A 13,571-nucleotide genomic window follows, 5' to 3' on the forward strand; every position below is an offset into this window, starting at 1 on the left:
TGTGGCCTTCCATCTGACAAACACTGATTTCCTCTCCCTCTGTGTTTTGAATACAGCTAAAATGATATGGCTCATTTTGTTGGCTTGTTTAAATATCTGCAGCATTGATTGTCAGCACAGTTCTGGAAACCAAGCTTGCTAGTTAACTGCTGCTGCAAAACCAGCAAGGGGAACTCGGGGACACACAGTATTGCTTTTTGGAGAGGACACACACAATTTGTCCAGTCTGTTTCTGAATTCTCTGCAACTTGAGTCGTAGAAACTAGAAGTCACTAAAACTCTCCATCAGATTGCAACTGTTTTAAAGAGCACTAGATTGTGATGGTAAACAAGTAACTAGTGCATTTATTCACTTATAGGCCAAAGACTTTGGCTAAATTTTAAGTCATTTGGGTGTGGGTAGAATGTCTTGGCTTATTGTGTGGGTCTGTTTAGTGTATGATAGACGTTAGAGATGGCAAAGACCTCGCAGGCCAACCTGATCCTTTCCCTGCATCAGTGCAGGATTGTTCTCTATAGTACACTTCCTAATGTTTTGTCTCTTCTAGTTTTAAATCTCCTAAAGTCACTCTGACACTTCTACTGCTTCCTTGGGAGATTGTTCCATGTTTCACTGTTAGAAAGTCTGTCCTGACGTTATTAGCCTACATTTTCCTTTTCCTGATTTCACTCTGTTATTCTTAATTATACCCCTGTTTAGACTGTTACATTCCCATTTAGACCTTCTGTCTGCACTTAAAAGTTTGGCCACGTGAAATATGCCAGCATAATTAAGATGGCAGTTCCTCCAGGATTGTCCTGGAGTCTCCAGGAATTAAAGATTAATCTTTAATTAAAAATTGTCATTTGATGAAACCTCCAGGAATATGTCCATCTAAAATTGGCAACCCTACCCTCTCCCCTTGTACAGACACAATTACAGCTGTATAAAAGTGCTTATACTAGTATAGGTTACTCTGGTTTGGTGAAGGGGAAAAAGCTATAATGGTATAAAACCCCTTAACTGCATCAATGCTAAGCCTTTTTCCAGCATAAGTATGTGAGTTTAAAAAAAAAAATTGCACCTCTTACTGACATAATTATACAATTAAAACTTTTTAGGTGTATACCAAGCCTTAGTCATCTCTTAGAAAAAAATCTGTACATATTCAGCTCCTTTTTTCTTTCCTTGTAAGTCAATATTTCCAGCCTGCAATCATTCTCTGAACTCCCTCCAGTTTGTCAGTCATTCTGATAATGAGGTGTTCAGAACCGAATACAATATTCCAGGTCTAATCACTCAAGATCCATAGAGAACATCTCTTATCTCCCTGCTTTGGGATATGAGGCACAGCCCAAAACTGTGGGCCTTTTGCTGTGACAAATTGCAAACGCATATCTAATTTCCTGTATGATCAGCACAGCTGCATTCCTGGTTTTGTCCTTCTATTGAATATCTTTATTTTGGATTATTTCCCCTCAGGCATATTAGTCTGCATTTTTTAAGTTGTCTCATTTTTGTCATTTTTCTCTCCAAGTTTTCGTCTTTGCTGGTTTTTTAATTTCTTCCCTATTATAATATCATTTGAGAATTTAATAATCATGTTGTCTGTTTCCTTTTCTAGATCATTAATGAATGTAGTAATAAACAAGAGCTAGCACCAATTCTTGGGCTCTCTCCTTGCAATTTGACACTTTGCTGTTTACCTTTCAACTTGTATGATGATGTCCCTACATAAATTCATTTGGATTAATGTATGCATCTAGTGCTTTACTACTATCCAAGTTCATTCAGCTACCACTTCCTGTTCTTCCTAATTATTGATAATTCTGTGAATAAATAATCAAATTTGTCTGGCAAAATCATCTTTTGTTTATAAACCCCTTCTATTTATTGCTTATCATGGCACCTTTTAGATACTTAATTGTTTTCTTCATTTAGTAATGTCCCATTACGTTGGACTTGCAAGGCAAGAATTGCCAGGATTGCTGCTCCTGCCCGTTACACTAGCTGTTCTCCAGTCTTCTGGTGTCTGCCCAGTTTCTGATGTCTTGCTGAAACTAATTTGACTTAGTGAACAGGAGCAGCAAATGGGAGATTGGTGTGGGAGTTCTTCTGAGGAAGAAAGTGGGACTACATGCTCCTTGGGGTGAGGTGGTCTTGTTTGTTTCCTTGCCTGCTTGAAGATTATAGTGTGGTCTGTTTTGGAGCTATCTGCTAAGCCAAGCAGCCTGCCTGGTTAAACTGAGAGGCTCTGGTCTGCTACCATTTGATCCCTAATTCCTTTAGGATCCTTTGACAAGGGGGCAGGGCTAACTCAGGGAGAACAGAGGTTTAAATAGTCCACTCCTAAGCAACCAAAGGAGCTAGCAAACAGGAACAGCAGACTGTAATTTTGCGAGGGAGTCTGAGGCCTGGTCTACACTGGGGGGGGAAGGATCAAAGTAAGATACGCAACTTCAGCTGCGAGAATAGTGTAGCTGTAGTCGACGTATCTTAGATCAACTTAGAATCACTTACTTTGCGTCCTCGCAGTGCGGGATTGATGGCCGCCGCTCCCCCGTCGACTCCGCTTCCGCCTCTCACCATGGTGGAGTTCCAGAGTCGATGGCAGAGCGATCGATGATCGATTTATCCGCATCTACACTAGACGCAATAAATTGATCCCCGATAGATTGATCGCTACCTGCCGATCCGGCGGGTAGTGTAGACGTACCCTGAGAGGCCGACACACCTAACAAACATTCTCTAAAATTAACTTAGGCCAATGACCACCCTGCTTCTCCCCAAAGAAACCAAACAAAAAAAACTCTGCAAGAGTCCAAATAATGCAGGCAGAAGTCCAGCAGCAGAGCAGGGACTATCCAGTTTCTTGCACTGAATGCAGCATGTATAATTACCAGCATTGTGTCCACATGGCAGATGTGTGCATACGGTGCAAGCACCTCATGGACCTCAGAAACATAGTACGGGCTCTTGAGGCCAGAGTGGCTGTACTGGGGGGGCTAAGGGAGACAGAGATGTACACAGAAGAGACTTTCAGGGACACAGTAGAGGGTCCCACCCCTAGTCTGACAGTCTCTTTGTTACAAAGGAGGATGGAAGTTTTGGGGCAGGAGAACATGCAGCTGCAGCAGAGGGAAACAATCCTATTGTTGGGGCCCTCCTTCCAGATGATACCATGGTATCCTCTCACCCTGAGGATACCCCTCCTTGGGAGGGAACCCTAGTGACTAGGAAGAGCCAAGTAATAGTAATGGGGGATTCAATTATTAGAAATATAGATAGTTATCTTTGTGATGAGCAGGAGAACCCACATGGTGAATTCCTTGCTGAGAGTGAAGATTGCAGATCTCGCAAGCATTGAGACAGGCTTATGTGAAGATCTGGGGAGGAGTTGGTGGTGTGGTACATGTAGGTCCCTGTGACATAGGGATGTGCCCCCAGCCACACATGGGTGAAAGCAGAAACTGTGAAGGACACAGTAAATCTGGTAGGGCTTTGCAGTGGAGACAGACACACCTGGCCTAGGCTAACCACAGGGCTCAGATCTACATGCCCAACACCTAGGCTAACTCTGTAGTAAGACAGACCTAAAGACTATAGATTTAAGGCCCCATCCTTCAAAGTCTTACACATGCACTTAACATTCCGTATTGTGAATGATCCCATTGACTTAAATGGGACTGTTCACAGTGCATGAAGTTAAGCAAGCACACAGTCTTTGCATTGGGAAGGGCAGAATGAGTGGGGAGTGACGGTGGTGTTGGGCCAACTCCTGCAGTCCCACCTTAGTTCTTCCTCAGGCAAACATCTCACTGAACAGTAAGGCCTGAGTGAGGCCTACAGAATGTAGCCCAACATTATGATACATGGGATTTCACAAAGTCCTTTTAATGAATAAATGCAAAAACTAAAACCTTTATTGAGACTTCAGCCTGGACCCATTTTCTGTCAGACATTTCCAACCTTCATAGATTTCTTGTTCTCAATCAGCTCTTCGTCTCCTAGCAAAATCAACCACGTTGAGCTAGATTCCGATATCTATTATGCCAGTGTAAATGTGTAAAAGCAGCAAGGAATCCTGTGGCACCTTATAGACTAACAGACGTTTTGGAGCATGAGCTTTCGTGGGTGAATACCCACTTCGTCAGATGCATGTAGTGGAAATTTCCAGGGTCAGGTATATATATATGCAAGCAAGCTAGAGATAATGAGGTTAGTTCAATCAGGGAGGATGAGGCCCTGTTCTAGCAGTTAAGGTGTGAAAACCAAGGGAGGAGAAACTGGTTTTGTAGTTGGCAAGCCATTCACAGTCTTTGTTTAATCCTGAGCTGATGGTGTCAAATTTGCAGATGAACTGAAGCTCAGCAGTTTCTCTTTGGAGTCTGGTCCTGAAGTATTTTTGCTGCAGGATGGCCACCTTAAGGTCTGCTATAGTGTGGCCAGGGAGGTGTAAATCTGGATCGACTCCCTGGAAACCACAGGAGTTGTTCCAGGTTTATACTGATGACCATGAGAGCTCAATTTGGCCCTGTAAATCTCCTACCCACAAAAAGCCAATAATTCCAAGAGGAAATCTCTCCACAGAAGGGAGTCCTGAAAAGAATTAGAGACTGACTAACCTTGCTGAGGTTAAGGACAAATGCTTTAGTGCATCCAAATCAGTCCTGTCCTCAGTAAACTGCAGAAGCCAAAATAAATGTCAACACTGTTCTAGGAAGGGAAAAGTTAACAAGATCTGAAAACAAACACTTAAGGAGAGATTCTGATTATGTCCCCTAGCAGAATGAGCATAATAAAGAGAGAGGCTGATGCAGCCATATTTCACCTGGTGCTTTACGATGTGTATCTATGGGGATTCGTGTAAGGAATCCAGGGCTGTGCTTTCAGGTTCTAACAAAGAGAAAGGGTACATGACTGTCTGTGGAGAACAACATGCATAAAAAGTAGGGATTGGTGAACAGGTCTGGAAAATATCAGCCTTCCCCCAACCTTGCACCCATCTCTAGATCCAAACCAGAACTGACCCTTTATGGCCATTCTGAAATGTTTGGTTCAACTTAACTTTTATTTTTCTCCTTATTTGCCCTTTTTGGAGGCCTCTTCCCCCCTCCAGCCTGTTGAGAAAATGCAAAAGAGCCCATTCCTGTGGCTTTGCCTGCCTGGCAGGAAGTAATGGGAATTGCATCAGGCTGCCTGCTCTTGGGCAGACTAGTGATGGTAGCTGGAAGTAGGAAATGCTTTGAGAAACTGGTGAGAATCAACATCTTGCTGTCCATCAAATGTGCCTGCCTTCTGGCAGTGAAGGTAGTGGGATAGCCTGGGGGTCATACAGGACTCATTACTGATATTTGACAATCAGGCAGGAGCTGTCTCCATTCCTCTCAGACAGTCCTCTGATCACAGTATCTGTGAATTCAGCACTCGCATACTGAACAGTTTACGCAAAGTATGATGATGGTGGTTGTGTCGGCACGTGGCATCGATACTGCTTTTGTGTTTAAATAAATAAAAACTAAGAGTAAAATATTGTTAGGCCCATGCTATGTAAAGTAACTTCCTTCTTTGATGCCTTGGTGGGCTTTGAGGAAGAACCATTTCTTAAGCAGGGCACCATGCACACTGTGGAAGGCTTGACCTAAATGCAAAAGGTTCAGAAGAGAACTGCAAGAATAGTTTGAGGTCTAGAAAACATGTATTATAGTGAAAGACTAAAAAAGCTCAATCTATTTAATTTAGCCAAGAGAAAGTTAAAAGGTGACTTGGTCATGGTCTATAAGTCCCTGCACGGGGAAGAGATTTCTGATAGTAGATGGTTCTTTAATCTAAGACCTTGTCTACACTACCAAGTTTTGTCGATGTAAATTAAACCAACAATCAAAAACCGGTGTAATTACATCGCATGTCCATGTTCACACTATGCTCCTTCTGTTTGCAGATTGTGTCCACACTTGGTGCTCTAGCATCAACAGTGAGAGCAATACACTGTGGGTAGCTATCCCACTTGCTACTTTCTACCTTCTGCAGCTAGGAGTTGTGGGAAGGCAGAGTGGATCGTAGTGCATCATGGGTGCGGGCTCAGTGTCCCACGATGCAGTTCTTTCCATCCCAGCATTCCATTGGTTTCCGACTGCATTTTGCAGCATTTTTCAAAGGCTCCTGTTTACTGTGCGCCTGCCATCTCCGTCTGAAAGGATGGATCCTGCACAACTCTGTTGTTGTCACTGTTATTAAAACATGGCAGCTGGTCATGCAGTATATCATGAGCATCCAATCTGAACAGGGATCAAGAGTTGCCTGATCTGCTGTGTGCCATGGAAAGAAAGAACACCAGATTACTTTTGGCATTCATGGAGCGTCTACACAGGTGGACTGTTGCTTTTGGGCTTGGGAAACAAGCACTGAGTGGTGGGATTGCATTGTTATGCAGGTCTGAGATGACAAGCAGTGGCTGCAGAGCTTTTTAATGCAGAAAGCCACCTTCCTAGAACTCTGTGCAGAGCTTGCTCCAGCCCTAAGGTGCAAGGATACCAAAATGAAAGCTGCCCTCTTGGTGGAGAAGTGCATGACAATCCCTGTGTGGAAGTTGGCAACACCAGACTGCTGCCAGTTGGTCATGAATCAGTTTAGAGTTGGGGCTGGGTTAATGCAAGCATGCAGTGCCATTAATTGCATCCTGTTATGAAGGACTGTGACTCTTGGCAGTGTGCGTGAAATAGTGGATGGCTTTGTGGCAATGGGATTCCCTAACTGCGGAGGGGCGATAGATGGTACGCATATTCCAATTTTGGCCCCAGACCATCCTGTGATGGAGCACATCACTAGAAAGGGGTACTTCTCCATGCTATTTCAGGTGCTTGTGGATACCCTGGGCATTTCACTGACACATCAGTGCAGGGTGGTCAGGGAAGATGCATGATGTGTGTATCTTTAGGAACACTGGCCTGTACAGAAAGCTCCAAGCAGGGACTTTCTTTTCAGACCAGAAGATTCCAGTGGGGTATGTTGAAATGCCCACAGTGATCCTGGGAGACCTAGCGTACCCTTACTCCCATGGCTCATGAAGTCTTACACAAGAAACCAGGACAGCAGCAAGGAGTGCTCCAACAATAGGTTGAGCAGGTGCAGAACAACTGCGGAATGTGCCCTGGGCAGATTAAAAGTACGCTGGTGAGTTCAGCCTGGGTGGGGGTTGGGCATTTCAGATGGGGCAAAGGGTCTAGGGTTTTTTTTTTTTAAGAGGATCAGTGCAGGTGAGTAGGGATAATATTGTAAATTCTGCCGTCATTTTCCACAGCTGGTGGTCATTGAAGCCAATATCTCTCTTCTGAGGGTAAGCAAGGATGCGAGGGTGCATCTCCTGCATGCATGCAGCTTCAGACCCAGTCCCTATGCTTGCTCGCCTGTGTGCCGCTTTGGTCCCTGCACAAATGATTGTTGATTGGTGCAGGAAAGTTTCCTACAACAGGGGAAGGAATATAGCAGTTCTGCCAAAGAACCTTCAGCACAGGATTGAGGAGTACCTCTAGGAAAGTTTCCTAGAGATGTCTCTGGAGTAGTCCCATGAAATCTTGGTGTGCATCAACACACTGTTCCACTGCACTGCTTAGCTCCACAGGGGAATGTGAAGCACACGCAAACACAACTAGTCATGTACATTTCTATGCCTTCACCAGGGGCAGCTCCAGGCACCAGCATGCCAAGCACGTGCCTGGGGAGGCAAGCCACGGGGGGCACTCTGCCAGTCATAGCAAGGGTGACAGGCAGGTTGCCTTCGGCGGCATGCCTTTGGAGGGTCCACTGGTCCTGCCGCTTCTGCGGACCTCCCGCAGGCGTGCCACCGAATCTGCAGGACTGGGGACCTCGAAGGCAGCCTGCCGGCCATGCTTGGGGCAGCAAAATACCTAGAGCCGCCCCTAGCCTTCACCCACCTCTAGAATATATAAAGTAGAGGACAGCTCTACCTCATATAACCGAGCAGCATCAACTCAAAAAGATCACTTACCAGGACTCTCCTCTCCTGCACCATGCGTGCCGGAGACGGATGGCTGGGACTGGCTAGACATCTCTGGAATGGAAAAGAGGTCCTGACTTGCCATGCCACTTGCCGTGTGCTCCACATCGTCCTCCAACTTGACTTCCTTGTCCTTGACTTCCTCCTCAGGGTTAGGTCTGCTGCCTCCAGCCACTCCAAAGTATCCACAGGGCTCTGGGCAGTGGAGGTGGGGTCACTGGCAGTGATGGCATCCAGCTCCCTACAGAAGTGGCTGGTCTTCAGCACAGCACCAGAGTGAGGGTTTGCCTCCCTTGCCTTTTGGTGCACTGCCTCAGCTCCTTTGTCTTTGCTCAGCGCTGCTGCATGTCCTGTTCGTAGCCCTTATTCAACAAGCCATGGGAAATCTGCCTGCAGGTGTTGAAGTTCCTACAGCTGGAGCAGAGCTGGAACTTCACAGTCTTCTCTCCCCACAGTGCCAGCAGACCCAACAACTCAGGTGTGCTCCAAGCAGGAGATGTTTGCTGCATGGAGCCACCATGGTCAGCTGGGAAGATGCCATGTGAGCTCTCCACGCTGAGCAAACAGGAAGTGGAATTTCAAAAATTCCCAGGACTTTAAAGGGGGATGAGTGGATGCCTGTGTACCTAGGTCCAGGGCATCAGAGTTCGAACTGCTGACCAGAGCGGTCAGGATGGGCATTGTGGGACATCTCCTGGAGGCCATTTATAGCGACATAACCAAATGGATTGTCTGCACTGACACTTTGTCGATATAAATTTGCTGCAAAAAGCTCTACGCCTCTTGTCGGGGTGGTTTTATTTTGTCATCACAGCAGGAGAGTTTTGTTGGTAGAAGGAACATTGTAGTGTGTCCACCTCCACTGTTTTGTTGACAAAACCTGACTTTTGTCAACAAAACTGTATAGTTTAGACATGGCCAATCCAGTGGTTGGAAGCTGAAACTAGATAAAGTCATATTAAAACTATGGTGCAACATTTTAAGTGAGGGTAATTAACTAGAAGAACAATTCACCTTGGGATGTGGTGGATTCTCCATCACGTGCAGTCTGAGAGTCAAGACTAAATGTCTGTCTAAAAGATATGCCATAGCTCACAAAGAATAACAGAACTGTGAGAGATTAGGGTTGGAAGAGACCTCAGGAGGTCATCTAGTCCAACTCCCTGGTCAAAGCAGACCAACCCCAACTAAATCATCCCAGCCAGGGCTTTGTCAAGGCAGGCCTTAAAAACCTCTAAGGATGGAGATTCCATCACCTCCCTAGGTAACTCATTCTAGTGCTTCACCACCCTCCTAGTGAAATAGTGTTTCCTAGTATCCAACCTAGACCTCTCCCACTGCAACTTGAGACTATTGCTCCTTGTTCTATCATCTGCTACCACTCAGAACAACCTAGCTCCATCCTCTTTGGAACCTCCCTTCAGGTAGTTGAAGGCTGCTATCAAATCCCCCCTCACTCTTCTCTTCTGAAGACTAAATAACCCCAGACCAGTTGCCCTCCACTGGACTCTCTCTAATTTGTCCACATCCGTTCTGTAGTGGGGGGCCCAAAACTGGACGCAATACTCCGGATGTGGTCTCATCAGTGCCAAATAGAGGGGAATAATCACTTCCCTCAATCTGCTGGCAGTGCTCATACTAATGCAGCCCAATATGCCGTTAGCCTTCTTGGCAACAAGGGCTCACTGTTGACTCTCATCCAGCTTTTCATCCACTGTAATCGCCAGGTCCTTTTCTGCAGAACTGCCATTTAGTCAGTCAGTTCCCAGCCTGTAGCAGTTCGTGGGATTCTTCCATCCAAAATGCAGGACTCTGCATTTGTCCTTGTTGAACCTCATTAAATTTCTTTTGGCCCAATCCTCCAATTTTTCTAGGTCACTCTGGATTCTATTCCTATCCTCCAACATATCTACCTCTCCCCCACAGTTTAGTGTCATCTGTGAATTTGCCGAGGGTGCAATCTATCCCATCATCCAGATCATTAATGAAGATGTTAAACAAAACTGGCCTCAGGACCGATCCCTGGGGCACTCCGCCAACTAGACATCAAGTCATTGATCATTTCCCATTGAGCCTGGTGATCTAGCCAGCTTTCTATCCACCTTATAGTCCATCCATCCAATCCATACTTCTTTAACTTGCTGACAAGTATACTGTGAGAGACCGTATCAAAAGCTTCGCTAAAGTCAAGATATATCACGTCCACCGCTTTCCCCATAGCCACAGAGCCAGAAGTTATGGGCTTAATACAGGAATGGATGGGATTCTATGGCCTGTGTTATACAAAAGGTCAGACTAGGTGATCACAGTGGTCCTTTCTACCTTAAAATGTATGCATTGATGAAATTCTGCTGTGCTTCAGTGTAGCACTTCATTGCACAGCAGCTTCAGATTAAAGGATATCTGCCTTCATTGAATCAAATCGGAAAAGGAGTGACGTACTCACTGCACTGCCCCGGTGCTCTCGATATTAGTTAATTTTATGAGGCCTTTACATTGTTAATATTCAGTGTGTTGCAGAATTTTGTACTGAAAATGCATGAGCGTATCATAGGTATGATTAGGAGGCAGCTGGAGGTTTTTGGCAGTTGGGAAGGATATTGTGAGCGCTTTTAGCTCCTCAGGAGGTGTGGGAAACACTTGGGGTTTGTGGGATAAGTGCTTTAACTGGATGCTAAAGTCGTCAGTGGGGAAATAATCAAGGATGTTGTTAATGAAATGTGCATCATTTCAAAGTTAAGACCCCATTGAGATGAATGGGACGGGTCACACCACTCACTGAGCAACTGCTTCAGGTTGTTTGCAGAATGAGGCCTTCTTGACATTGGGGGTTTGCCCTGATGTCAGCTGTCAATAAAGTTTTACTAGGGCAAATCCCTGGTACAGACAAGGCAAAGCCATTATTTGCACCAACAGAGTGTACAAACGCCTGAAGCTGCAGTAAGCTCCACTGGGGCAAATCTTGGCTTTAGTGGTTTGCTCCTAACCCATATTAGGGGTTTGCACTGTTTCAGGATATTGGAGCAGATCTTCAGTGTAAAACAAGGCCTTGGGCAGACATCACAGTTACACTTGGGTGATTTTTTTTTTATAGCCACAAGCATTAGAAACTTAATTCCATCTTCTCACTACATGAAAACCTGGGAGAAGCGAATTCCATTAGAACAACTCCCTCTGGGCACTGACGTTGAATGAAAACACAGGTGTACTCTAAATCAGGTGAGAGCTGGGGTGATAAAGACTAGTGACAATATAACCAAGTGGAAGCTAAAGAATGACCCCGAAATATGAATGTAGAGAGCCTTTGTAAACACTTGAACACTGCCTGGTGCAATGCCTCTGGCAACATCCTCTGCTCTCTAGGAACTATTTGAGGTAAGTGACACCACCAGGTCCTGGCTGTAGTTTGGGAGTGACAAGCTATAATGATGATGAAAGCTTAGATTCTGGAGCAGAAGTCTGTGGCTAGGGGGGGCTTTTGCAGCAAATTCTGCAGTCAGAGAATGGTGGAGTACACAGGGCCAGGGGTGGCTCTAGACATTTCGCCACCCCAAGCACGGCGGCATGCCATGGGGGGCGCTCTGCCGGTCGCTGGGAGGGCGGCAGGCGGCTCTGGTGAACCTCCCGCAGGCATGCCTGTGGAGTGTCCGCTGGTCCCGCGGTCCGCAGGTCCCGCAGTTTTGATGGACCGCCCGCAGGCACGCCTGTGGGAGGTCCACTGGAGCCACGGGACCAGCGGAACCTCTGCAGGCATGCCTGCGGGAGGTCCACCGGAGCCGCCTGCTGCCCTCCCGGCGACCGGCAGAGTGCCCCCCGTGGCATGCCGCCCCAAGCATGCACTTGGCGTTCTGGGGCCTGGAGCCGCCCCTGCACAGGGCCCTGTTTTTAAGGAGGGATAGGAATAAAGAGAGGGTGGTTGGCTGGCATGGAAGATTAGGGAAGGAGGCTCAAAGAGTTCTTTGTGACTATCTCACTTTCAAAACATTCTAATGCTGGTAATTTCCCAGGATCAGAACTGATTAAGCTAATTTGCAGCTTAGAAAGACCTATCATAGGATCAATAGGGTTATGATGTGATTATCTGGGAGGCAAGAGTCTTTAGGCTATACATTGTGACGTATTGAAAATGTAAGGCTGGTTTTCTGATGAGAACCAACTCAGACCCACTCCCTCAAGTTTTCTTATTTAATTTCCTTCCCTGAATCCTGCCTGTGCTAATTTGTCAGTTATGGCTGAGGATTAATTTGGGGGAGATGTAGAGTAAATTTTATGCAGCAGCGTTAAGTGAAAATTCTGGGACTTAGTTTTCGGAAGTAATATTCACCCTGTTCCTCCACCCCCTACCACTTAGTCACATTTCCATATCCACAGAATCCAGTATAACTATAAAGAAGTTCTGTAATTTCAATAATAAACTAAACAGATTTTCAGTCCCTGTCAACTGAGTTGTGGATCTCTTGGTTACCGTGTTCGAGGTCCTGCAAGATTCCTTTCATCTAGGCTTGGCAGAATTCAATTTTTATTTTTTCATAGTTTTGACCAATAATCTCAATGTTTGTTTGTAAGCATTTGTTCTGTTTTTATCAATTTAAATTTCACAGTTGTGCAAAATTACAGGGAGTCAGACAATGGGAGGCTCAAACAATAATATTCTACTGACAGTAGACGCTGAGATTCAAAAAGTTAAAGCTTTCTGACTCTTAAACCACAAATTGTCAATATCACAAGTCAAAATATACAAAGTAAATGTCCTTAAATCAAACCCTAATAAAAGTTGTCAAGCAGCATTTTTCTTTCTTTGGCGATTAGTAAATTTTGATTATTATCAATGGAAATATTTTTACCACTGGTTTGTGTGTTCAGTGAAACCAACGTTTACTGATACTTACTGATAAAAATCTAATCCTTTGAAGCTCACTTACATCTCACCTTACCTGCGTCCTCCTTGCTAACTTCATTTAGAATGTCACTTCCATCTTCCCTGCATCTTGTTTTCATTTCACATATAGGGGAGGCAGGCAGGACTTCCTTAATCAACAATCACAGCTGCCATCTTAATGACACAATCCTGGCCTTCCATGCCTGTGCTTCAATAATTAGGGTTGCCAGGTGTCTGTTTTTTGACCGGAATGCCTGGTCAAAAAGGGAACCTGGCGGCCCTGGTCAGTGCCACTGACTGAGACGTTAAAAGGACATTTGGCACGGGGCTGGCAGGCTCCCTACCTGGCTCTGTGAGGCTCACGGAAGCAGCAGTATGTCCCTCAGCTGAATCGGCTCCTAAGTGGAGGGATGGCCAGGGGGCCTCCATGTGCTGTCCCTGCCCTGCCCTGAGCGCCGGCTCCACAGCTCCCATTGGCTGGGAACCACGGTCAATGGGAGCTGCGGGGGTGGCACCTGTGGGCAGAGACAGCGCACAAAGCTGCCTGGCCGCACCTCCACTTAGGAGCCAAAGGAAATGTCTGCTTGTGTGAGCTGCATGAGGTGAACTCCGCCAGGAGCCCACACCCTTTCCTGCACCTCTACCTCCCTGCCCCAGTCCTGAGCCCTCTCCTGCACCCAAACTCTCTCCTGGAG

The 13,571-nt window shown here is 45.9% G+C and overlaps 1 long non-coding RNA gene across 1 annotated transcript in view; it reads left to right on the top strand.

Moving 5' to 3' along the window:
- The window catches only part of LOC127050031 (uncharacterized), a 109,483-nt gene extending 104,261 nt beyond the window's left edge, over nt 1-5,222 (top strand). The window contains exon 3 of the long non-coding RNA XR_007774137.1: nt 5,082-5,222. This is a non-coding gene — a long non-coding RNA (uncharacterized LOC127050031). The remainder of the gene's footprint in view (nt 1-5,081) is intronic.
- The last annotated feature ends 8,349 nt before the right edge of the window (nt 5,223-13,571 follow it).

This window comes from Gopherus flavomarginatus, chromosome 4 (genome assembly GCF_025201925.1).
Source record: "Gopherus flavomarginatus isolate rGopFla2 chromosome 4, rGopFla2.mat.asm, whole genome shotgun sequence".
NCBI lineage: Eukaryota > Metazoa > Chordata > Testudines > Testudinidae > Gopherus > Gopherus flavomarginatus.